The sequence below is a fragment of the Chiloscyllium plagiosum genome, chromosome 11 (genome assembly GCF_004010195.1).
Source record: "Chiloscyllium plagiosum isolate BGI_BamShark_2017 chromosome 11, ASM401019v2, whole genome shotgun sequence".
Lineage (NCBI taxonomy): Eukaryota > Metazoa > Chordata > Chondrichthyes > Orectolobiformes > Hemiscylliidae > Chiloscyllium > Chiloscyllium plagiosum.
The window spans coordinates 76884385-76896527 of NC_057720.1; positions in this window are offsets into that span (position 1 = coordinate 76884385).

A 12143-nucleotide genomic window follows, 5' to 3' on the forward strand; every position below is an offset into this window, starting at 1 on the left:
TCAGCTATTACAAGTGGGCATAGCTTTAAATTAAGGGGGGGTAGGTATAGGGCAGATGTTAGGGGTAGGTTCTTTACTCAGCGTGTCGTGAGTTCATGGAATGCCCTGCCAGTAGCAGTGGTGGACTCTCCCTCATTATGGGCATTTAAGCGGGCATTGGATAGACATATGGAGGATAGTGGGCTAGTGTAGGTTAGGTGGGCTTGGATCGGCGCAACATCGAAGGCCGAAGGGCCTGTACTGCGCTGTATTCTTCTATGTTCTATGTTCCACCACATTTTGAGGAAGATAGTTATAAAGATTCATAATCCTCGGAGAGGTATTCGTCCTTATCTCTGGGCCAACCCTTATTTTCAAACATTAACTGCAATTTTTCACCGCAGGAAGCCTCCTTTCCATATCCACCCTGTTAAACCTCCTCGGGATCTTGTACGTCTGCATCAAGTCAACTCTTACTCTTCTAAACTCCGACGAATACAACAATAGCCTGTCCTCAAAAGGCAATCTTCCCATTCTAGCTATTAGTCAAGTAAACACTCTTTGAACTGCCTCCACAGCATTTACATCCTTAAAGAAGATGATTGATGCTGTATGCAGTACTCCAGATGTGGTCTCGCCAGTGCTCTGTATAACATTTTGTAACATAAGCTGAAAGTTGGACTGACTGTGGACTTGTTTAATATTAAATGTGTTGTAGTCCTTCTTTTGCTATTGTTATTGTATTGCTAAACTGTTGCTTTAAAAAGCAAGGTTAAGGGAAAATGTGATAGAATGGCATTAAGGGAGCCATTCGGATAGCCACCACACAGACTGGAGGCCTGTGACCAGCAATATTCCAGAGGGTTTGGTGCTGGGTCCACTTTTGTTTGTCATTTACATAAATAATTTATGTGGAAGGCATGGTTGGTAAGCTTGCAGGTGACACCAAAATTGGTGGCATAGTGGACACCGAAGAAGGTCAACTAAGATTACAGTGAGATCTTGATCATTTGGGTCAATGGGCTGAGGAGTGGCAGAGGGAGTTTAATCTGGACAAATGCGAGGTATTATATTTTGGTCAAACAAAGATGGGTGGGACGTATACAATTAGGAATATGGCCTTGGGTAGTGCTGTAGAACTCAGAGACCTAGGGGTTCAGTTACATAATTCTCTGAATTTTGCATCATATCTAGACAGGGTGAGTAAGAAGATGTTCAGCACGATTGCCTTTATTACTCAGAACTTTGAGTATGGGAGTTGGACGTCAGGTTGTGCAGGGTGCTGGTGAGGCCTCTTCTGGAATATTATGTCCAGTTCTGGTCATCCTGTTATAGGAACGATATTAGATTTAGATTACTTGCAGTGTGGAAACAGGCCCTTCGGCCCAACAAGTCCACACCAACCCGCCGAAGCGTAACCCACCCGGACCCATACCTCTACATTTACCCCTTCACCGAACACTACAGGCAATTTAGCATGGCCAATTCACCTAACCTGCACATTTTTGGATTGTGGGATGAAACCGGAGCATCCGGAGAAAACCCACGCAGACACAGGGAGAATGTGCAAACTCCACACAGAGTCGCCAGGAATTGAACCTGGGTCTCTGACGCTGTGAGGCAGCAGTGCTAACCACTGTGCTACCGTGCCACCTGTGATATTACTAGGGTTCGGAAAAGATTTACCAGGATGTTGCTGGGAATGGAGGGTTTGAATTATAAGGAGAGGCTGGGTATGCTAGGACTTCTTTCACTGGAGAGTAGGAGGTTGAGGGAATGACCTTACAAAGTTTTATAAAATCATGAGGTGAATAGAAGGCGTCTTTACCCCACGCAGGGGATTTCAAGACTGGGGGACATATTTTTAAGGTGAGAGGAGAAAGATTTTAAAAAAACATGAGGGGAAACACTTTTACACAGAGATTGTGGAATGAACATCCAAAGGAAGTGATGGGTGTGAGTGCAGTTACAACATTTAAAAGACATTTAGGTAAGTACATAAATAAGAAGTATTTGGGGGAATATGGGCCAAGTGCAGGCAGGTGAGATGAGTTTAGTTTAGGATTATAGTTGGCATGAACTGTTGGAGTGAAGCGTTTGTTTCTATACTATATGACTCGATGACCGGATGGGTTGAATGGTCTTCTGCGTGTAACAATTTTGTGCTTCTGTATTGAATTCCACTTACAATAAGTAACATATTTAGTTTCCTAGCAGTGCCAGTCACTAACATTCTGGTCCTTTGCTGAAGCATCCAGCCAATTAATAGTGCTGTATGCATCAAAATCTATGGCTATCGACTATAAGCTCCCAAGAGATCAGAAAATTGTTAAACCTTAAATTGCTTTACCTTTTTAAAAAATACTTTTAAAAAAAATTCTGCCTAATTACCTTCATTTACCTAAGTTCCTTGTTATGACATCTTGTTTTATTAACAGCTCCTAACATTTTACCTGCGACAGATGTTAAGCTGACTGCCCTATAGTTTCCTGCTTCCTGTCTTCTTCCCATTTTGAACATATGAGGTACTTCAGCTACTTTTCCAATCCAAGGGAACCTTCCTGAGTCGAGTGAATTTTGAAAAATTATGACAGGGTTGTGCACAGCATTGCAGAAGCCCACTCTATTTGTATGACAGTCATCCTGTGCTCAGAAGAAATATAGAATATAGAAAACCTACAGTGTGGCAGCAGGCCAACAAAGCCACACTGACCCTCTGAAGACCATCCCACCCAGATTCACCCCTCTATCCTATCCCTGTAAACTTGCATTTCCCATCACTAATCCACTTACCCTGCACATCCCTGGACAATTTACCATGGCAATCCACCTAACCTACACATCTTTGGACTATGGGAGAAAACTGGAACATTCTAAGAAAACCCTCGCAGACACAGGGAGAACATGCAAACTCCACACAAACAGTTGCCCAAGGGCAGGATTTAACCCAGGTCCCTAGTGCTGAGATGCCACAGTGCTAACCACTGAGCCACTTTGTCACCCCCATTGAGAAGGGGGTCAAGCAACATTGTATTGATCAGAGGATTTAGCTCAGTGGTTTTTCTGTCATGTGTACAGGCACCAGAGAATGCTGGGCAGAAGTGAGTACTGCAGATGCTGGAAATTAGCTGGAGTGGTGCTGGAAAAGCACAGTAAATCAGGCAGCATTCAAGGAGCATGAAAATCAATGTTTCAGGCAAAAGCCCTTCATCAGGAAGGGCTTTTGCGTAAAATATCAATTTCCTTGCACCTCAGATGCTGCCTGACCTGCTGTGCTTTTCCAGCACCACTCTAACCAGAGGATGTTGGTTCAGTGATGTGATGTTTTGGGAGTTTCAAGAAACACTTCCATCATCAGTACTCATTCCAAACATGCGCTTATTTTATGCTGCGCTCATGATGACTTTGAGATGGGAATTGCAATTTTTTTACTCAGTGTTTACTCAAACATTATTTTTGGAGGACGTGATTCAGGAGTGCACTGTAAATAATAGCTCTTTTTGGGACCCTATCATCAATTATTAACTCACCCTCAAAACCTATTTTCACCACTGTATCTAATGCCTCCTTTTCTTCTAGACAGCAGCTGGATGTGTTTGGTACCCAAAAATATTATAGCCCTCTCTATCTTGACTACTGGGTACAAAATGGTTTTTGTCAGGAACAACACAATAACCATAGTCATGAGAAACATTCTATCAGATTGTAAGCATTATCGTTTCTTGTCATCATTGACTTCATGCCATGCTTTTTACCATTGCAGGATGATATTATGGTTGACAAAGCCTAACCTTTGTTGTCCAGGTCAGAAGTACTCCCCTCATTTGGTTCCATACCTATTTATCCACCTAATCAAGGTCAGACTACCTCCAGCAATAGGTTCTCTTTGAACTTAACAAAATTACCTCTTGAGTTTCCCAAGGATATATGATTGTACTCTCCCTCTTCTTCATCTCCATCTTTAACAGACTTGGGGCCAGTTCCACCTCTCAATCTCCTTCTGTGTTGTCAGAATGCCTGCCCATTAGCCAGCAAATTGGCAACTTCTGCCAGAAATCCATTGTGTACAAATAACTTCACTCTTTCATCGTCCTGTGCCTCAGACTTCAGCGGAATATTTACAATCTCTGGATTTTATTTGACTAGAAGGTGAGCTTATTTCGCCTTCCACCTTCCACCCTCCATATCTTCATCATTAAGAACACTGCCTGCATCCACCTTTGTGCCTTTGTATCTCCTTGTCCCTATCCCCATCTCAGCTCTCCTGCCATTTGCAACCATCATCTGCGTCATTGTCATTATAGAGATTTTTAATCAATCTGTTCTGACACATCACAACATGTCTGGGGCAGGTGGCACTTGCACCTGTACCTCCGGCCCAGAGGCAGGGACACTATCGCTGCACTACAAGATTCCCAAAGACTTCCATTATATCAATGCTCCATGGACATTTCTCCTGTTCTCCAACCTGTGAAGTTCAGTTCATCCACTTCATCCAAATCTCTATTCCCCCAATGACTAACAAGCTGCTGTGTCTGTTGACCTAGACTGGCTCATGGTCCCCATTCGCCTAAAATCTAAAATTCTGATTTTGTGTTTGGATCTCTGCTGAGTCTTATTCCTGCTTATCTCTGTCACAGTCTCTAGCTTTAGATGTCTCAGTTCCTCTGATTCAGGTTTCCCCACTCTTCCTCTGCCCCACCATTGGCAACCTAGCCTTTAGCCACCTATGGGCTATCTTTGGTATTCCATCCATAAATCACATATTTTTAGTTACTCATCATATAGTCCAGAAAAGATTTACAAAGATGTTGCCAGGGTTGGAGGATTTGAGCTTCAGGGAGAGGCTGAATAGGCTGTTATCCCTGGAGCATCGGAGTCTGAAAGGGATGACCTTTTATAGAGGTTGATAAAATCATGAGGGGCATGAATAGGGTAAATAGACAAGGTCTTTTGCCTGGGGCAGGGCGTCCAGAACTTGAGGGCATAAGTTTAGGGCGAGAGGGGAAAGATTTATAAAGAACCAAAGGACTTGTTCACATAGCGGGTGGTGTGTATATAGAATGAGCTGCCAAAGGAAGTGGTGGAGACTGGTACAATTACAACATTTAAAAGGCATCTGGATGGGTATATGAATAGGAAGGGTTTAGAGGGATATAGGCCAAGTGCTGGCAAATTGAGCTAGATTAATTTAGGTTATCTGGTCAGCATGGATGAGTTGGACCTAAAGGGTCTGTTTCCGTGCTGTACAACTCAAGACTCCAAATTGCTTTCTTATGGTTGGAAAGGTTTTCCCTTAGGTGCCTTACAAATCTTTCCCAGTCACCTTAAATCTATGCCCTCTAGTTTTGCACTCCCCTACCCAAGGAAAAATCTCATCTATTTACCCTCTCCATGCCCCGCATGATTTTATAAACCTCTATAGGTTCACCCCTCAGCCTCCAATGCTCGAGGGAAAATAGCCCCAACCTATTCAGCCTCTTCCTGTAGCTCAAAGCCTCCAACCCCAGCAACATCCTTGTAAATCTTTTCCACATGTCCTTCACATATCCAACTCCACTCTTAACATTCAGCTTCCCGCTACCAATAAGATACTGAGATGAAGCTTAAAAAATTCACAGGTAGATCAATGTGGTAGCTTCGACTCAATTTTAAATCTCAGAACCTATCTGCATGTGCTCCTACCATAACAGCAACTGGCTATTGGTTAGCAGTGGAGACTTGGCCAGGAAGCCACCAAGTGGTACCCAAGGGAAGCTTACCTTCAAGGTAGTAAGTTGCAGTGAAAGGATTGCATTCCTTTTCCTCCTGATCGTTCAATAAAGGATTTCAAATCTAACCTAAAATGCATTTTGCTAGACAATCAGATCTTTTACTGATTGTCTTTTCTGTTCCTTCTTGAGACATAAACTTCATTGGTTAGGCCAGCACCTGATGGGAAACATATGTTGGCCTTTTGTCTTAGGCCAGACTTGAAATTGCTGTCAGGACCCGATACTTTGCCACATCAGCAGCAAATATTGAGCATGATGAACATTTCCTTTACATGAGCAATGCAATACAGTGCAGTACTTGCACTAAACACTGAGTCAAAATCTTGGAATTCCCTCCCTGAGGGCACTGTGAGTCAACCTACAGTATGTGGTCTGCAGGGGTTCAAGGAGGCAGCTCACCACCACTTTCCCAAGGGCCACTTGCGATAGGCAAGACATGCCTATGAGACCCATATTCCAAGGGTAAATACATTTTTAAAAATGCATCCTAATATGCCTTTATCTTATGCTATGGGTTTGCAATGCTGGTAAGGAATATTTAGATATTTGTGTATGATAACACATTTCTTTCCTACTCAGACTTCAGTTTATAACCCTGCATTCATATTCTTGGCATTACCCTTACCCACATGCATAACTGTATATATAAATATCCTTATTTGACAGGAAAGGACCCATGACATCCAGATGTGACTGAAGCCCTTTATATCATTAATTGGTTTTAAGAGTTGGGCAAATCTGAAATTTGAAGACGTTTCCAAAGCTTTCATGCAGAACGTTAATCAATGTTGATGAAGAGAAACTGTACTAATCCTTGCCGAACACCACCAATGTCAAATCTCTTTGTGGAACCTCTACTATTAATCTCCTGCCTATGGGAATGAATTCTTTGCTAGATCTATTTTGATTCTACAGGAAAGTGTGGCACCTTGTCAAAATATATTGGGAAATGAAGGAATGTAAAGTACAGCTAGGTACCTTCATTTACCATGAGTAACTTTGTCCAAAGAATTTAACCAGAAAGATGGATGTTGATAGTTTGCAGACACCATATTGAAATTTTCTTGTCCCTTGTCTTTCATCCAAACATTGGACCACAAGAATCACAAAGGAAGTAGATACTAAGAAATACAAGAAGTATGAATGTGTAATACCTAAATTCATAATGTATTCAGGGCATCTTATATCTCTTTGAAAAGTCTGCTGGAAACAATTTCACTTGTGTTATCTTATTCAATAATAGAAATTAAGCATACATTTCTCACTCAGACTGACCAAGTGCAGTCTTTCGCTATCCCACACCTCATAAAATTAGTCAAATGGAAAAAATAGTCAAATGGAAGCCATATTTGAAATGCATCAATTAATCATTAACATAGAGTTTTGTGATAAAAGAAGTCTATATTAAGACCACCAAGAAATTGTTGTACTGATCTCAATGGGCACTGATGCAATTAACGTATGATTTTCTAATCATAATAATTCTTTTTCTACAGATTATATTAAACAATAATGACTGAATGTATCATTACTCTGAGATAAATTGAACTGTTTGCTGTTTGCTGTGTCGTATGAAAATGATAAAATGTGTTGTCACTATACTGACATAAGTGACCTAACTTGGAGACCTGGAGCCTGTCTACTTTGAAACCAGTAATGACGTTAGAGGGTTGTGGTATTTTATTGGGTTGAATTCGATGTGATTGAAAGTCATAACCTTCCAACCCAATTTCCTATTGCCTTCACGATGGTGTTTCATTCTATTTAAAGTGAGTCTTACTCAAAAATAATATTTTATTAATCTGTATAGTTACGACTCTTTAATGTTTAAAGAAGAAATCAAAACATCCAACAATTAACCAGCAGAGCTGCACAAGATTTCATAATTTAAAACAAAACCAGATTTTATTCTATATCAAAAAGAATCAAAACACCTTTTGAGAAGATTTGTAGCTCAGATTGAGATTCTGGATGTAGGTTTGCTCTCTGAGCTGGAAGGTATATTTTTAGACGTTTTGTCACCAAACGCGGTAACATCTTCAGTGAGCCTCTGGACGAAGCAGTGCTGGTGTTTCCTGCTTTCTATTTGTATGTTTGGGTCTCCTTGGCTGTGCTGATGTCATTTCCAATGGTGATGTAATTTCCTGTTCTTTTTCTCAGGGGGGGTAAATGGGGTCCAAGTCAATGTGTTTGTTGATGGTGTTCTGGTTGGAATGCCATGCTTCTGGGAATTCTCATGCGTGACTCTGTTTGGCTTATCCTAGGATGGATGTGTTTTCCCAGTCGAAGTGGTGTCTTTTCTTATCTGTATGTAAGGATACTAGTGAGAGAGAGTCATGTTGTTTTGTGGCCAGTTGATATTCATGTATCCTGGTAGCTAGTTTTCTGCCTGTTTGTCCAATGTAGTGTTTGTTACAGTTCTTGCATGGTATTTTGTAAATGACATTAGTTTTGCTTGTTGTCTGTATAGGGTCTTTCAAGCTCATTTCTGCTGTTTTAGTGTGTTGGTGGGTTTGTGGGCTACCATGATGCCAAGGGGTCTGAGTAGTCTGGCAGTCATTTCTGAGATGTCTTTGATGTAGGTGAGAGTGGCTAGGGTTTCTGGATGCGTTTTGTCTGCTTGTTTGGGTTTGTTGCTGAGAAATCGGCAGACTGTGAGCAATCATCCCAACATCCACAAACAAAGCTGCATCAGAACATTATTTCAATGAGCCACCACACACTGCAGCACAGAGGAACTATGCAGAGCAGAGGAAAATCACCTATACAGTGTATTCAAAAAGAATGGGTACCCAATGAACACAGTCACCCAATTTCAGGTAAATTAAACAAAAGAACCTTCTCTTCAAGTTTCCACCTTGAATCACTGTCTCTACAGTAAGATGAGTGGCATGGCCTGTATCCATACAGAAATGTAAATTGACTAGCTTTTAATTTCAATGTTACCCTGGATTCTGGGAAACCATATGAATCACTTATATTTCTAACAAAGTCGGGACACTGTTTACCAGACTTACTGACATTGCCACGACATGAACATCTAAATTAGGAGGGGAATGCATTACTCAGCCCCTCAAACCCTCTCTGTCATTCAATAAGATCATGGCTGATCTGTTTACTCCATCTCCGCCTCAAAAGATATTCAAATATCCTGCTTCCAATTTAGTGGGACCTTTTCCGAATCTAAGGAATTACAGAAAATTCAGACCAATATATCAACTATCACACTAGCCACTTCTGTTAAGACCCTTGGTTGAGGTCCATCAGAACCCAGGTACTTTTCAGCTTGCAGCTCCAACAATAAACTCAGGATCGCTTCGCTGGTGATTAGCAGTGATTGGCCACAGGGCGTTGGGGTTGTTTAGTGCATGTGTCCCAGAGATGTTCTCTGAAACATTCTGCAAGTTGGTGTCCTGTCTCCCCAGTGTAGAGGAGACCACACCAAGTGCAATGGACACAGTAGATGAGGTGTTTGGAGATGCAGGAAAATCTCTGCCAGATGTGGGGCCTTGGATAGAGGTGAGGGAGGTGGTGTGGGCACAGGATTTACACCTCCCGTGGTGGCAAGGCAAGGTGCTGGGAGTGGAAGGTGGGTTGATGGGTGGCGTGGACCTAACAAGGGAGTTGCAGAGGGAATGGTCTTTGTAGAATGCTGAAAGGGTTGGGGAGGGAAATATATCTCTGGTGGTGGGGTCTGACTGTAAGTGGTGGAATTGGCAGAGGATGATCCATTGAATCTGGAGGTTGGTGAGGTGGAAGGTGAGGACCAGGAGGGTTCGAGGGCAGAGGTGCAGGAAGTGGAGAAGATGCACTGGAGGCCGTTGTCGACCATGTGGGAGGGGAAATTGTGGCCCTTGAAGTAAGAGGCCATCTGGAATGCTCTGGAGTGGAATTGGTTGTCCTGGGAACAGATGCGACAGAGATGGAGGAATTGGGAGTAAGGGATAGCATGTGGTCAGGGTAACTGTGGGAGTCGGTGGGTTTGACTTAGATGTCTGTGTTGAGTCTGTTGCCAGAAATGGAGATGGAAAGGACCTAAAGTTCACCTGAACCATCTCAGACACGTTCCTCCCCTTCCTGTACCTCTCCATCTCCATTTCCGGCAACTGGCTCAACAGAGGCATCTACTTCAAACCCACCAACTCTCACAGCTACCTGGACTCTCGCTCCTCCCACACCCCCTCCCTTAATCACAATTCCTCCCCCTCTGCCACATCTGCTCCCAAAAATTGCAGAACGTTTCAGAAAACATCTCTGGGACACGCACTAAACAACCTCACCACACCAATCACTTCAACTCCCTCTCCCACTCCACCAAGGACGTGCAAGTCCTGGACCTCCTCCACCACCGAATCCTATCCACCCGATGCTTGGAGGAAGAACACTTTATCTTCCGACTTGGGATCCTTCAACCACACAAAATCTTGTCGATTTCACCAGTTTCCTCATTTATCTTTCCACCATCTTATCCCAGATCAAACCCTCCAACTCAGCTCTGCCCTCTTGAACTGTCCTACCTGTCCATCTTCCTTCCCATCCACCCTTCACTCCGACCTATCATCATCACCCCCAAACTTTATCCACCTATCGCATTCCTAGCTACCTTCCCTCCAGCCCAAACCCCACCCATTTATCTCTTAACCTCTTGCCCCCCCCACATTTCTGTTAGCTTTCCCATTTTTAATCTTAATAAATAAAATATTTAACCTTTTAATTATTCTTTGCTGTTTTTTAGATTTTATTCAATCTGCTGTGCTGCCACCCATCTTGGTACAATCATGTGCTTTATCTTTGAGTCTGATATTATCTTTCTCTTACTAGTTAACCATGGATTGCTGATCCTCTTCTTTCTTGTTGAAATGGGTCTATTGTGTATTCTGAAATGTCCCCTTAAATGTCTGCCACTTTTTTTTTAAACCAGTTTCTCCAGCAGTTCATAAAAAAGGGACTTGTATCTAGTTAAACCCTCCTGACAACCACCTGATGAAGGAACAGCACTCTGAAAGCTAGTGCTTCCAAATAAACTTGTTGGACTGTAACCTGGTGTGTGATTTTTAACTTTGCTTTGGGACTGTAAAAGACATAAAAATCATGATAGGGCAGATAAGGTTTCTGTTTCACTTAGCATGCAAAAGACGGTGCTTCTGGCCATGTATCATTCCCTCAACATAACCTAGTTTGGTACTTCAGTTCTATGTGGTCAGAATTCTGGAGGTTACCTTAAACCAATAACATTCAAACTCAGAGGTCAGTGAGCCACTACTGAACCAAATACAATGAGGAAGGCAAATAGTACATTAGCTTTTGTTACAAAAGGATTTTGAGTATAAGAATAAATAAATCTTTCCATAATTTTACAGGCCACATTGAAGTATAGTGTGTAGTTTTGGTTGATTTTTCTAAGGAAAGATGAGTGTGCTGTCTAGGGAGTGCATAATGTTTAACTAGACAGATTCCTGAGATGAAAGGATTGCCCTCTGAGGCCGATACTCCCTGATGTTTATTGATGTAATCTAATCGATATTTTAAAACTCTGAAAGGGACTTGATAGGTGTGATGCTGAGGAAATTAGATTAAATTACTTACTGTGTGGAAACAGGCTCTTTGGCCCAACAAGTCCACACTGACCCTACGAAGAGTAACCCACCCAGTCCCATTTCCCTCTGACTAATGCACCTAACACTATGGGCAATTTTAGCATGGCCAATTCACCTGAACTGCACATCTTTTTGGACTGTGGGAGAAAACCAGAGTACCCAGAGAAAACCCACATAGCCACAGGGAGAATGTGCAAACTCCACACAGACAGTCACCCAAGGCTGGAATCAAACCTGGGACTCTGGTGCTGTGAGGCAGCAGTGCTAACCACTGAGCCACCAAAATGTTTCCCCTTAACTGGTGAATATAGAACATTGGGTCCCAAATTTAGACAAAGGGGTTAGTCGCTTTGCACAGAGTTTAGGAGACATTTCTAAGTTCAAATCGGTTCCGAATTTTCAGGATTCTTTGCAGCAGCAATCTATGGAAGCATATTCAAGGCAGAAGTTAGAAGTTGAGGTCGACCAGCCACGATCTTGCCAAATAGTGGTTTGCTTTCAAAGGAGCAAATAGCCTTCTCCTGTTACATAACTGACAGTGGGTAAGTCATTCCTTTTCGGATATCAAGAGATTCAGAGCAAAGGCAGGTGAATGAGGTTGAAGTTCAAATCCACAGTGATTAAATTAAATGATGCAACATGCTTAAAGGTTAGTTGGTGCATTCTTGTTGCTATACTCCAAAGGTTAGCAGTGCTGCCTCGCAGCAGCAGGTTCAATTCCACCCTCGGGCGACTGTTTGTGTGGAGTTCACACATTTTCCCCATGTCTGCGTGGGTTTCCTTCACAGTTCAA